We start from the raw sequence: 12,672 nt of genomic DNA on the forward strand, positions 1-12,672 counted from the left end.
GTTGGTGCTGTTGGTCAAGCGTCCGACTCTTGATTTTGGCTCAGATCCTGATGTCAGGGTTGTGAGATCGAGTCTCACCTGGGGCTCCTGTCTAAGCATGGAATCTGCTTTGGATTCTTTCCCTCTCCGTTTGCCTTTCCCCCCACATGCACTCGTGCTCTCTCTCTCTCAAATAAATAAATAAATAAATCTTTAAAAAGCAAAGACTTTCACGGTCTAGGAGTGGTGGGGAAGAGCTAGTATCTTTGCGTGTAGAAGGGTCATATCCCTTGTCTACTGTCTTGCTGGCATTTAGCTGATGCGGGCACCTTTTGTCTTGGCTTGGTCAATTTGCTTTTACCTTGGCTTTCTCTGCTTTATTCTCCATATTGCTCTCTGGTGGAAAGGCCCAATTGACCCTCTACCATGGAAGCATCTTGCTTGCTAGCTCTTAACTCAGCTGCCTCGTTAATTCCCTATGGGTTTAGGGTGGGGTGCTGTGGGAATGCCTGGTTTCTATCCAGGCCACAGTGAAACAAAGCAGAGTCTAGGAAAGCCATTCCTCAAAGCTAATAGATGAACTCTCAGAAAGCCTCGATGTGGGGCCACCCCAGGGTGTGGGGGAGGTTGCATTCTAGTTGATAGAGAATTTGAAGTCGCTCTTTCCTTGGGCTGCTGCTTCTTCTTCTTTTTTTTTTTTTTAAAGATTTTATTTATTTATTTGACAGAGAGAGACACAGCGAGAGAGGGAACACAAGCAGGGGGAGTGAGAGAGGGAGAAGCAGGCTTCCCACAGAGCAGGGAGCCCGATGCGGGGCTCCATCCCAGGACCCTGGGATCATGACCTGAGCCGAAGGCATATGCTTAACAACTGAGCCACCCAGGTGCCCCTCCTTGGGCTTCTTGTACCTTACCACTAAGAGTGAAATCCACAAAGGGAAATTGGGAGGCAGTCTCAGATGACTTTCCGTGGTCTATCGTCCTCAGCCCCCAGAAACAGAAGAGGTAGGCTTTCCTTCCCTTCCTGGTTGTCCTAAGCCTTTCTATAAGAAAGCAGCTAGCAGAAGGGCCTGGAGGTTCTTAGGTGGAAGGTATCCTCTCTTCATAATGAATATTCTAGATTGAGTCCTCCAGGCTGGGGGGGGGGTGGTGGGGGGAGCCTTGAAACGTTAAGTAGGAACTAAAAAAATTAGCAAATCAATGCAGTCTCCCACAAAGACTTGCTTGCAAACTAAGTTTTTATCCTTTCCTGGTCTAGGGCAGTAAGTTTTCTGGCTCTGCCTTGAAGGTGAGAAGCTACGAAGACATGTGATTTAGGGAATGTCATGAAATGCATTGGTTTAATATCTGCAAAATACCATCCCTAGTACAGTTACATAGATACAATAAAAGTCCAGAAATCAGTGTAGCTGAATATGCAGTTTAAACTGTCTAGCTTCTGGTGAAATTAACACAAGAATCACTTTCTAATCCATTTTGTCTAGCAAGTCGGAAAGGTGGAAAGCTGGTTTTATTGTGAGCTAAAAGTGGGTAAAAACTAGTAGATTTTATTTAGAATACAGCCTGTAAAAAAAAAAAAGAAATAATTACAGCCACTGTGACAAAAAAAAACAACAACAACAGGCAAACACTTCTTTTATCAATAAATAACGAATTAACAAAAAGGTGACTTTTACAGTGTAATGTTCTTAGGCTGTTTTTAAACTGGCATTTTTAGAGATTGTTTTCTAAGTGTTTTGTCAGAAAAAAAAGCTTTAGTAAATTATGAATGCTACAGTTTAGAGTTCTGTTTTATGTGAGAGCAAAATAAACTCACTTCTTTTATACTTTTTTCCCCTATCAGATTTCACTATTTGTAGCAGACCTTGTCAAATAGAGGTGAAAATTAAATTATGATAACATGAAAAGTGTACCTAGAAAATCGTGTGACTTCTTTAATAAAAGCTCTACACTTGCTTTACTCGAAGGAATATTTCCTTCATGGTGCAAACTGATAATTAGAAGTATTGAATTAGATATTTGTAAAAGAATAGTGGAAATTACCCATTATTGCACTGCATTATATCTCTTAGTTTTGGTATTCTATGCTAATTATGAGCCAAAATTTCCCCCAATTTCCAAACTCATCATAAAAGAAACACATATAATGGACCACATTTCCTAAAATAATCTCTGAAATTATGGACACATTTATTCGTGTTAATGTGAGGTTTGCATTTTAATTTAGATGATGGCGCTGTGGATTGCTTTTCTGAATAACTTCATTGAAGGACAGTTTTTAAGAACAGATAAAAGGCAATTGTAACATGAACCCTTCTCTTCTCTCCTGCATGCTCTGAACTGCTTAAGTCCAGAATCTTTTTTTTTATTGCACTTGTCAAACCTTAATGTTTAAAAGTTTTTCATCCAAATATGCATACATAAAATTACATATAATGGATGGAAGATTATGGCAGTACTTCTTATTCCCTCCTTTTCAATAATTATATGTATATCTGTTACTCATATAAAAGTGTGGATCTGTAACTGCCATAGTCTTGTTTCTTGAGAGATGACAGTTCCTCTTTTTTTCTTATGAACTTAGAAGTATAGATGTAATGTAATATTCTTACTCATGTAGTATTATTATTGGCTTTATTTTTCTGCTGTTTTTGATGACTTAATCTTAAAAATAAAAATTTAAAGATGATTTAAAAAATTTCTTCCTCTGCATGTACTAACTTAGGCAACACCTCTGGAATTGCAATTTGCCTTGAGGAATTTGATACATATTTTAATAGTGGGCAGAGGAAGAAGCATATTTACATATGATGCTTTTAATTACTTTAATTTCAGGACTGTAATTTGTCATCGTTTCTGGAAATTTTTATTTTTTACTTCTGGAAAAGGGGGTCCTGTTACCTGTGCACACATAGTAATTATTTCTTCTAATGGAAGATGTGTCTTAAATCTGAGCTTTCTAGCAACCATGCCGGGGAACTGATGACATTCTCTAACTATCCCCACCCAGCCCCACCCTGTGAGTTTATTATCTAAAACTAAGTTATGTATCATCATCAAAACTTATTTCTTAAATATATGAAAAAAAACTACATTTTCACATAGTTATGCTTTCACTTTGTAAAGTTTTATCTTAAAAGTGGCACTAATGAAAATGTGAAAATGAAGATCTCCTTTTTTCTTCAGTTTTATCGAGAAATAATTGACAGACATCACTGTCTAAGTTTAAAGCATACAGAATGATGGTTTGATTTACATATATTGTGAAATGATTGCCACAATAGGTTCAGCTAACATCTATCAGCTCATGTAGATACAATAAAAAGAAAAGAAAGAAAAAAAGGAAAAAAATTTTCTTTATGTGATAAGAACTCACAGGATTTACTCTCTTAAAAACTTTGCTGTATATCATAAAGCAGTGTCAGCTATAGTCATCATGTTGTACGTTACATCCTTATTTATCTCATAACTGGAAGTTTATACCTTTCGACCACTTTCCTCCAGTTCCCCTTCTCCCCTCCTTCCAATTCTCGTAACCACAAATCTGATGTCTTTTTCTATGAGTTTGGCATTTTTTATTTTTGTTTTTTACATTCCACATTTAAGTGAGATCATACAGTATTTTTCTCTGTCTGACTTATTTCATTTAGCATAGTGCCTTAGGTTTCATCCATGTGGTCACAGATGGTAGGATTTCCTCACTTTTATGGCTGAATAATATTCCATTATATATATATATATATATATATATATATTTTGATATATATGTATCTCACAATTTTTCTATCCACTCTTTTCTTGGCTATTGTAAATAATGCTACTGTGTACATACAGGTGCAGGTATCTTTCCACGTTAGTGTTTTTGTTTCCTTTGGCTCTATTTCCAGAAGTGGAATTGTGAGATGATATGATAGTTCTATTATTAATTTTTTGAAGACCCTCTATGCTCTTTTCCATAGTAGCTGTACCAATTTACAGTCTCAGCAGTGTGCACAAAGGTTCTCTTTTCTCCACATCCTCGCCAGCATTTATTATCTCTTGTCTTTTTGATGAGGACCATTCTAAGAGGTATGAGGTGATACCTCATTGTGGTTTTAATTTGCATTTCCCTAATGACTAGTTACATTGAACATCTTTGCATGTGCCTGTTGGCCTTTCGTATATCTTTTTTGGAGAAATGTCTATTCAAGTCCATTGCCCATTTTTTAATTGGGTTATTTGGTTCTTTCATTACTGAGTTGTATGAGTTCTTTATATATCTTGGATATTAACTCCTTATTACATATACAATTTGCAAATACTTTTTTCCCATTCCACAGGTTGTCTAAAATCTCCTTTTTTTTTTTTTTAACATATCATCCTTTATGTGGCCTAAGAAGGAATTAGTTAACATGATTTTTAATTTGTCTCAAGGCCCGTGGAAAGAAACTAGCTTTCTAGAATGTACATGTTTGAGGATTGTACAGAAATAAATATCTCCCCCTTGGAATTTAAATTGTATCTAGTAGTACTATTTTTATACCTCTTACTAGGAAATGAAATACCTCTAAATTTAGTGCTTTGGAATTTTATTTCCACTAAAAATTTCTTCAGATATGTGAGCACCATAGTAACAGCTTTGCAAGCTGATTCTTCATTACAGTTCCCCGATAAGAGCTTCACTCGAGACAGTTCCTTTGGGATGACTGAGACTAAAAATCAATTCTGATAACATTAGAACAAACTTAAAGATGGGAAAAAAACAATCAGAGAAAGCGTGCATGCTGTGGATAAACAGAGCTTCCCTTAAAAAATTTTTTTTGATCAAAAGCTAAAATGCATTTTTTTCAAAACTTTTCATTCCTCATATTATTTTATATCTAGGTAAGACTTTTAACCCCTTAAGAAAAAATAACTCTTTTACCAGAGATAGGAAAAAAATTCAGCTGAATTTATTTATGGCATAGGTACAGGTCTTTTGCCTGTTTTACAATGACAACGTGTTTACAAAACCTACCAGTAAGTAATAGGGGATGTGTAAATGTGAATGCAACGAGTCTATTTTAATAAAAAGTTAATAACATTATTTTCAAGAAAATCATTGCATTTAAAAAAACGTGTACACTAAACTGAGCTCTGATCATCTTAGAAAGAAGTCTGTCAAAATAAATCAGGTTGATAACTGATTAGCAGAACGTGTAGTCTGTCATTTTTAAATATGTGACCAATTTCTTCACGTAAATCTTACCTTTAAAATCTTCAAGGGGAAAATTTATTTTGGGCACATTGGCCATGAATATCAGTTGACATTTATACAGTGCACAGAATTTATACTGTGGGTTAGGATGTCGGCCATAATTTTAGGCTGATAGTTTGTAAAGGGAAGATTCCATTTTGTACTGTTTATAAAATGTTACTCTGCAATTCCATGCTCCAAGACTAACAAAGTCTATCCAAGTATAGTCAAGTGCTGCAGTTTAACTTATTGCATTCATTAAACTAGGCTTAGATTGTCCTAATTATATGTTATCAACAATTAAGAAATGGATCACATGCCACAGACTGGCTAAAACATTCTGTATTCTTGGCTGGATGCCAGCGGAGGTGCCAAGTTCCATTCTACCTTGTCATCAGCTGCATCTCTGCTTTTGCAGTACAAGCAGCAGCTGTGCTAGACAAAATAATCCAAATTCTCACATGTACTTTTCCTTTAGGAAATAGCTCACACTGAATTGCATTTCTGATGTGACTAGTGCTACACCTGAGTGAGTTTGTGCTGAAAACATATTTTATGCAAATATAATTTTTAACCGATATAATCTTTCGTGACTTTCAAGTGCATTTGTCCTATCAAAATAATGGTCTTACTTTTCATGCTGAAATTATTACCAAATGGATTCTGTGGGCAGCAAAGTACTCTTTGCTCGTTCGGCAATGATTTTCCTATACCTCAAATTACATAATTTTATAGGTGCTCTGTTTCAAAGGAAAACAATCTTTATTGATCCAGGCAGTCAGAGCTAATCATGGATCTCTGATCTCAAAACTCCTGGCAAAATCCTTTTATTCAGAACACCCATATGCCAGACGCTCGACACTTCACAGATCCTTGTGGGATGATGGGTTTTTCAAACAGTCTGATTGTTCAATCTAGTGTGGCTTCTGAAAGTGGAGATTCAGCAAGGCTTTCCCCTGAGCAGAGGCAGGCCCGGCCAATTTTATGAAGAGTTAAATTTGACCCAGCTTTGGGCGCCTGGGTGGCTCAGTTGGTTAAGCGACTGCCTTCGGCTCAGGTCATGATCCTGGAGTCCCGGGATCGAGTCCCGCATCGGGCTCCCTGCTCGGCGAGGAGCCTGCTTCTCCCTCTGACCCTGCCCCCTCTCATGTACTCTCTCTCATTCTCACTCTCTCAAATGAATAAATAAATTTGAAAAAAAAAAATTTGACCCAGCTTTTACTTCAAATTGTCATCCTTGTTCTTGGTAACTTAAAAATGGATTTCAGAAGTTGTTCTTTCCATGTGTTTGATAGAAGACCCTGGAGTAGTAGGTGTGCATGGATCACAGCAGGAGCAGAAGGCAGTGGTGCCAGGATGCCATGCTAGGCAAATAAACACTAGCAGCCTGAGGTCGTTTGCTCCTTGAACAGATTCCGTGAGAGACAGTCATGGAAAGCTAGCTCCCAGTAGAAGAAACTAAAGTTCCCCACAGAGCTTACATAGGAGTTGACATGTATTTTCAGGTTACCAAGTAAATTGGTTATTGGAAGCTTTACCTCAGGGGCGCCTGGGTGGCTCCGTCGCTTAAGCATCTGACTCTTGGTTTCGGCTCAGGTCATGATCTCAGGGTCTTGAGATCGAGCCCCGCTTTGGGCTCTGCGCTCAGGGAGTCTTCTTCTCTCCCTCTCCCTCTGCCCCCTCGCCCCCTTGCTCATGCGTGTGTGTGTGTGTGCACGCTCCCTCTCTCAAATAAATAAATACATCCTTAAAAAAAACGTTTTACTTCATTCTACATGAATCAAGGTGGAGGGGTCGTGCTATATCAAAAGATTCAGACAAGGTCTTTAATTTACATACAACTTCTCCTGTGCCATTTTGTAATGGCATCTGCTGAGATCATTTCCTAATGGGCAATTTAACTTTTCAAATTTTACTTTACGCTAGGAAATCCTTTACAAGTCACAGAAATATGCCAAGAAATTCTTTTGCCAGAACCATTTCCCAGAATAATAATTTCCTTTGATTTCACAAAAGATTTTCCTCCTTTTTTTCCCTTTAGTAGATCATCTATTTAGGGGTTCAGGTGAGAGCTCTCAGGAGAGAATCTATTCTGTTTGATCTGTAGAATATACTAGTCCTCTCGCTCAAAAACCAACCAAATAATCTTATTATCTATTTGCATCCTCTCTCTCTCATCTCTCTGCTTTTGGTTTAATACTGTGTACCAGGCTATAACATAAGAAACGCAAGTCTAAATAACCAATTTTTTTCCTGGCCATTGGGTAACACAGTCTTGGTGAGATAACATATTGGTAGTGGGTTTGCCTGTCACCATGGCCTCCTCGGCACCCAGAGCAGTGTCTGCCCCAGTAGGTACTTAGTAACAAATATTTGTGAATTGAGGCTCTCATTTGGCTGCTTTCTTTATACATAATCTGTCATCTAGATGCATCTTTCACTCTGCTCGTGATTTTTTTTCACTCTTGGGGGAGTTCCTCTAAAGATATTCAGCCTTTTTTTGAGTGGTTAAATTTCCCTTTCCTCTTCAGACTTACTTTCCTCCTGGTCTTTTGTTAGAAACAACTTTTCCCCCCTCCTGTACTTCTTTATTGTCTATTGCTTTTCTTACATCTTTTCTCTTTTAAAATGGACTCTCTTGCTTTCATTTGTCAGATTTTTTTTTTCCCTCCTTTTATTCTCTTTCATGTTACCACATAGGCTGGGCTGAGTTACTGGGACAGCTGCTCTCTGTGACCTCCTCCACGCTGTGCTGACCACATCACCAGCTGGCAGGGTGTGGCACCTTAAGGCCTTCCAGGAGTCTTGCTATCAAATGGAAATAATGGAGTAACATTTTTGAGTTATAATTTAGGATCTCTATGAGAGAATTCCAGTAATGTTAAGCATTTTAAAGCAGATGTACTATATATATATATATATATATATATATATATATATATATTACTTAAATGATTAGTAAAATTCTGAATCTTAAAATCAGTCTATTTCATATAGAAGCTGTGTGTGAATACACAATTCAGATAAAGGTCACTGGTTAATAACGGCATCTGAAAGAAGCCCTTCCACCTGGAAGTGTATGCTTCTTCCAGGAAGCTATTCTTAATAGAAGACTGTCTTTTAAAACGCAGAAGAATTTTTTATCATATTCCTATTGTCTTTTGACTTGTACAGTTACTGAATTGAGCCAAATCCTATTCCTCCACTGGCTTATTCCTTCTCAACTACATATACACACAAGTATATACATATGCTCATGCTGTAGTGGGAAAAATAGTGGGGTTTTTTTTGGCTTATTTGTATCGTTAGGAGGATATCTATTTTTCCCTGTCATAGGAATAGAGGTTAGTTTGGTTTTGCTTCAAAATATGTGGGACTAGAAGCAGAGTACAGTTGATCAGTGCTGAGAAACATTTCTCTTTGTTTTGATTTGAGAACCCAGTGGGCCGTTTTTTGCCACTTCCATTCTTCTCCATTTCATCACAACCTTCTCATCAGCTGCTGTGCTGTAAAAACATGTGTGGATAGTTTCTGGTACTTCCATGGGGGGAAGCCTGACTGCTTAGGGGAATGCACAGGGTAGAGGGAGGTCCTTTACACCCTGTAGCCTGCAGGACAAATCACTGAAATCCTCTTAGATTTTAGAGGGGAATATCCTGAGCTGTTCTGAAATCTCAAAAGGACTAACAAAGTTCATTCCATTTGTCATTGAAATGTGACAGTGATATAGAACAAAACCTTTCCGCAGTGGGGGCTGGCTGCACCGAATTCCTTTTGCAACAAGGAAATTAGGTCAGAAGAAATTTAGGTCAACACCTTACAGAAATGCCCCCATGCCTGAAAGGAGCCAGGAGAACTTAAAATGTTACAAACAGAAAGGTTATTGTTTTTATATTTAATTTGAAAAATGGTACCTTCCAAATCTTAGTGTGATACAAACTCAGTTATGATTCAGCAAAGAAAATTACCTCTTGCATCATTAGCGCTGCTCCTGATAAATCAAGGGGCAATCCCGAGGTACTTCTAACCAAACCCAACCCAGTCGACCCAGTTTAATCATGCAATTCAAGAAATATTTATCAAGTGTTCATTATGGTCAATGAACCTATTAGATAATTTAAAGGTTATAAAGATTAATAAGCATCCTCCTCCCCCACCAACTCCATCTTTGCCATTAAGAAGCTTATAAGCTAAAGAGGAGTAGAAAGTTAGGGGTACACGAAAGTGCAATATAACCTATAATTCATTGATTCTCTCATCATACGGTAAATGAGCTCCTACGTGCCAAAACCCATGAAAAGTGACATACAAGAGTTAAAGCAAATTGATTCTGGATGAATAGGAGGAAGAGATTGGGTCAATTTGGGGTGGGCAGGAAGGAATAATTTCTTGAGAACAGGGCAATTTGAGTGAACTTCAAGTGAGTCTAATTTCAGCAGATGGTGACCTGCAAGAGATGCCTGTGCAGAAACAGCACACGGGGTACCGGGGGCGTCTGCAGCCCAGGAGGGGACAAAAGTAGAGGCAGTGGCTGGGAGTTCACGAAGAGAGAACAGTATGTGCAAAGACAAATAGGTAGAAAAGAACTGGGAGTTCACGAAGAGAGAACAGTATGTGCAAAGACAAATAGGTAGAAAAGAACTGGGAGTTCACGAAGAGAGAACAGTATGTGCAAAGACAAATAGGTAGAAAAGAACTGGGAGTTCACGAAGAGAGAACAGTATGTGCAAAGACAAATAGGTAGAAAAGAACTGGGAGTTCACCAAGAGAGAACAGTATGTGCAAAGACAAATAGGTAGAAAAGAACTGTGTTGTATCTGAGGGACAGCTAATGATCCATTCAGACAACGCTGAGCACAGAAAACAGAAGTGGAAGTCATTAGAAAGGTAAATCGGAATCCTATTTAGAGGTACCTGGAATGCCAGCATTCATAGGGCAAACCATTCTCTGCCCCTGGATTCTGGTGACTTTCATGGCTCTTCTGACCAATTAGGTGGCTGTTTGAATAAGTCGAGCCATGTTAAACCATAAATCGTGACCCCTCCTCGCGTTCTCCATGTCTCTAGCTATAAGGTTTCTTGATCAACATTTTATGCTATAAATGTAGAGCATATATTTTCAAAAAGAAACAAGTAGAACTTTACTAAATCTACTTTTAAAAAGTATCTTAACTGAAGTCTAATTTGGTGTTTGGCCAGTTTAAACGAACAAAAAAAATGAATGAGAATTATAAAAAGTGAGCATATTTTTTATTTTCATTGCTTATGTGGCCACCTTCTCACTACATACATCAGTTAGCAAAGTCTGCTTTCAGCAGTGGAAACTTCATTATCACATCTAATTCTGGTATGGTAGCACATTAAACTTTCAAAGAGTTAATGACTCTGGTTTTCTTTCTGTTCAGCTTCACCTTTCATAAAAGTACCGGCAAGAGGAAAGAAATGACAGTAAGACTGAATTATGAACTTTAAAAAGTTGAGAACAAGTACCTACTTGTACTGTGAAAGCTGCTGTCTCTGCTCTTGATGAACTGTCTGCAGTAGGTCAGTGGTGAGCACCGCGTGCCGTGGCGATGATTGTTGTAGCAGGCAGGCAGGTGGGGGACCCAAAGAGAGGAGTTTCTTTTAGTCCTCTCTTTAATACGGGGATTATCCAAACTCTGCTTTAATAAAATGGCTTATTTCCTAGACTTGCTTCCAATATCATCTGTAGATCATAATTAGCTTTGTGTGTGTGTTTGTGCTGGGGTGGGGGCTGTGAGAGGGAGAGGTATGTGTGTGTGTATGTGTGTGTGTAAATATATGTATATATTTCACTGTATATATGAGATTATCTATATGCACAGTTTCATCTATAATACACACACATAGATACACACACATACACAGTGATTTAGATATTGATCTCCTATTGAATTTTCTCCATAGAGGTAAGTACTAATATCCCTCTCTTAGACGAACTTGAGGTCAGAGCAGTTAACTAAATTATAAGTTAGGTAACTTGCCCAAAGTCAAAAAGCTGGAAAGTAGTGGAATTCCAACCCAGGCCTGACTGAACCCCATAGTCCAGAACACACACTTACTACTCTCTTTTTCTCTTCTCCCCTTGCTCCTTGCCTTCCTCTCATTCTTCCCTTTCTGGTCTTTTACTGAAGAATCAAATGATTCACAAAGGAAATATAATAAAATAATTAAAAATGACTTAAATCCATTAAAAAGATATCACATAGCCAAAGGGAAGACTGGGATAAGAATGAAAACACAGTGAGACTAGATGTGAATTTAATGACAATGATGACTGATTTCCTAGCAGCCACGCTGAAGAAAGTAACTAGAAGAGCCATTCATCTCACAAACCAGTTACTCAGAAGTGATGAAAACAATGTCACCATTTATACAGCTTGTTTTTTATGGTGGTCTTTGGTTATGATATTTGGTACAAGCCTCGGATGATCTGGCTTAATTTCTTACTTTATCTGTATAATCTCATGTATAGGTTCATGCATGGTGCCCACACAGACATCTTGGCACAAAGAAACAAAATATTGAGGAATGGGTCCATACCTCAGACCTAGTGTTCGTCCTTCCTGGAGAGACAAGCAGTCACCTCTGAGAAATAACCGTCGAGTAAGGGGCCCAATCTAGGACACTGCTGAGAATCTTTATCGAATGTGTTCTCTTTATTTAATTGCCCCATCATAACCATGCCACAGGCATGTATGTTTGCGTGGGCCTCTGCCTGGGTGTGTCTCACAACACACTGTTCTTTGTCTTTTCTCCTTTTACCTGTCATTAACTGTTTATTATTATTCTCACTGTAGTGCATGAGAAAGCCTTTCTGCATACGTGCAGTTATTTCACACTTCTATACAGTTTTCATCTAGATCTTTCCACATTCTGGGAATGGAGTGTTTGCATCAGGAATGAACAAATCACAAATGAACGCCATTTTGTGTTTTGGTTACATGGGATGACTCAGAGAGATGAGTGTTTTCAAGAAGAATTTGCAGACTAAAGATCTGCTATATGGAGTAGAAAACTAAGGTAAGACCTTCGGTCTAATCCTAGCTGCAAATGTTGTTAAGCTTGCTTTTAGTTTGTAAAGAAAAAAGTGGACTTTAGGCTAATTTTGTTTGATTATTTGCAATAGTTTTTCAAGGGACTATGATAAGATAATTTTCTCTCTTGTCTGCCTTCATATACCTACTCTATAGGGAATAATAATTATAGGAAAAATTGCTTTTCTTCTTTATTAAATCCAATTTAATAAAAACTTGCTGTCTAGAAAAAATTCTAAAAATGAGTTTTACTGGCCTGATTTGTTTTTACAGAAATAGTGTCAATCCAATAGAACTGAAAGAGAGATCAAAATATTCTTAACATCCATTCTGAATCCAACATTCTCCAATAAATCAGAGAATCAGGCTCCATAAAAACCACTAAGCAAACTAGGTCACAGATAACAAGGTAGCAATTAA

At 37.8% G+C, this 12,672-nt stretch overlaps 1 long non-coding RNA gene across 4 annotated transcripts in view; it reads left to right on the forward strand.

Moving 5' to 3' along the window:
• LOC123859873 (uncharacterized) overlaps positions 1 to 12,672 on the forward strand; it is a 132,645-nt gene that overhangs the window by 42,871 nt on the left and 77,102 nt on the right. For 2 of the 4 annotated variants that reach the window (XR_010413131.1, XR_010413132.1), the window contains exons 3-4: positions 10,600 to 10,738; positions 12,174 to 12,238. This is a non-coding gene — a long non-coding RNA (uncharacterized LOC123859873). Of the gene's footprint in view, positions 1 to 10,599; positions 11,822 to 12,067; positions 12,239 to 12,672 lie in introns of all 4 variants that reach the window. The other 2 variants (XR_010413129.1, XR_010413130.1) reach the window with 2 other exon arrangements.

Source organism: Mirounga angustirostris, unplaced genomic scaffold (genome assembly GCF_029215605.1).
Source record: "Mirounga angustirostris isolate CCGP_5_RB_7025 unplaced genomic scaffold, mMirAng1.0.hap1 SCAF_7, whole genome shotgun sequence".
Lineage (NCBI taxonomy): Eukaryota > Metazoa > Chordata > Mammalia > Carnivora > Phocidae > Mirounga > Mirounga angustirostris.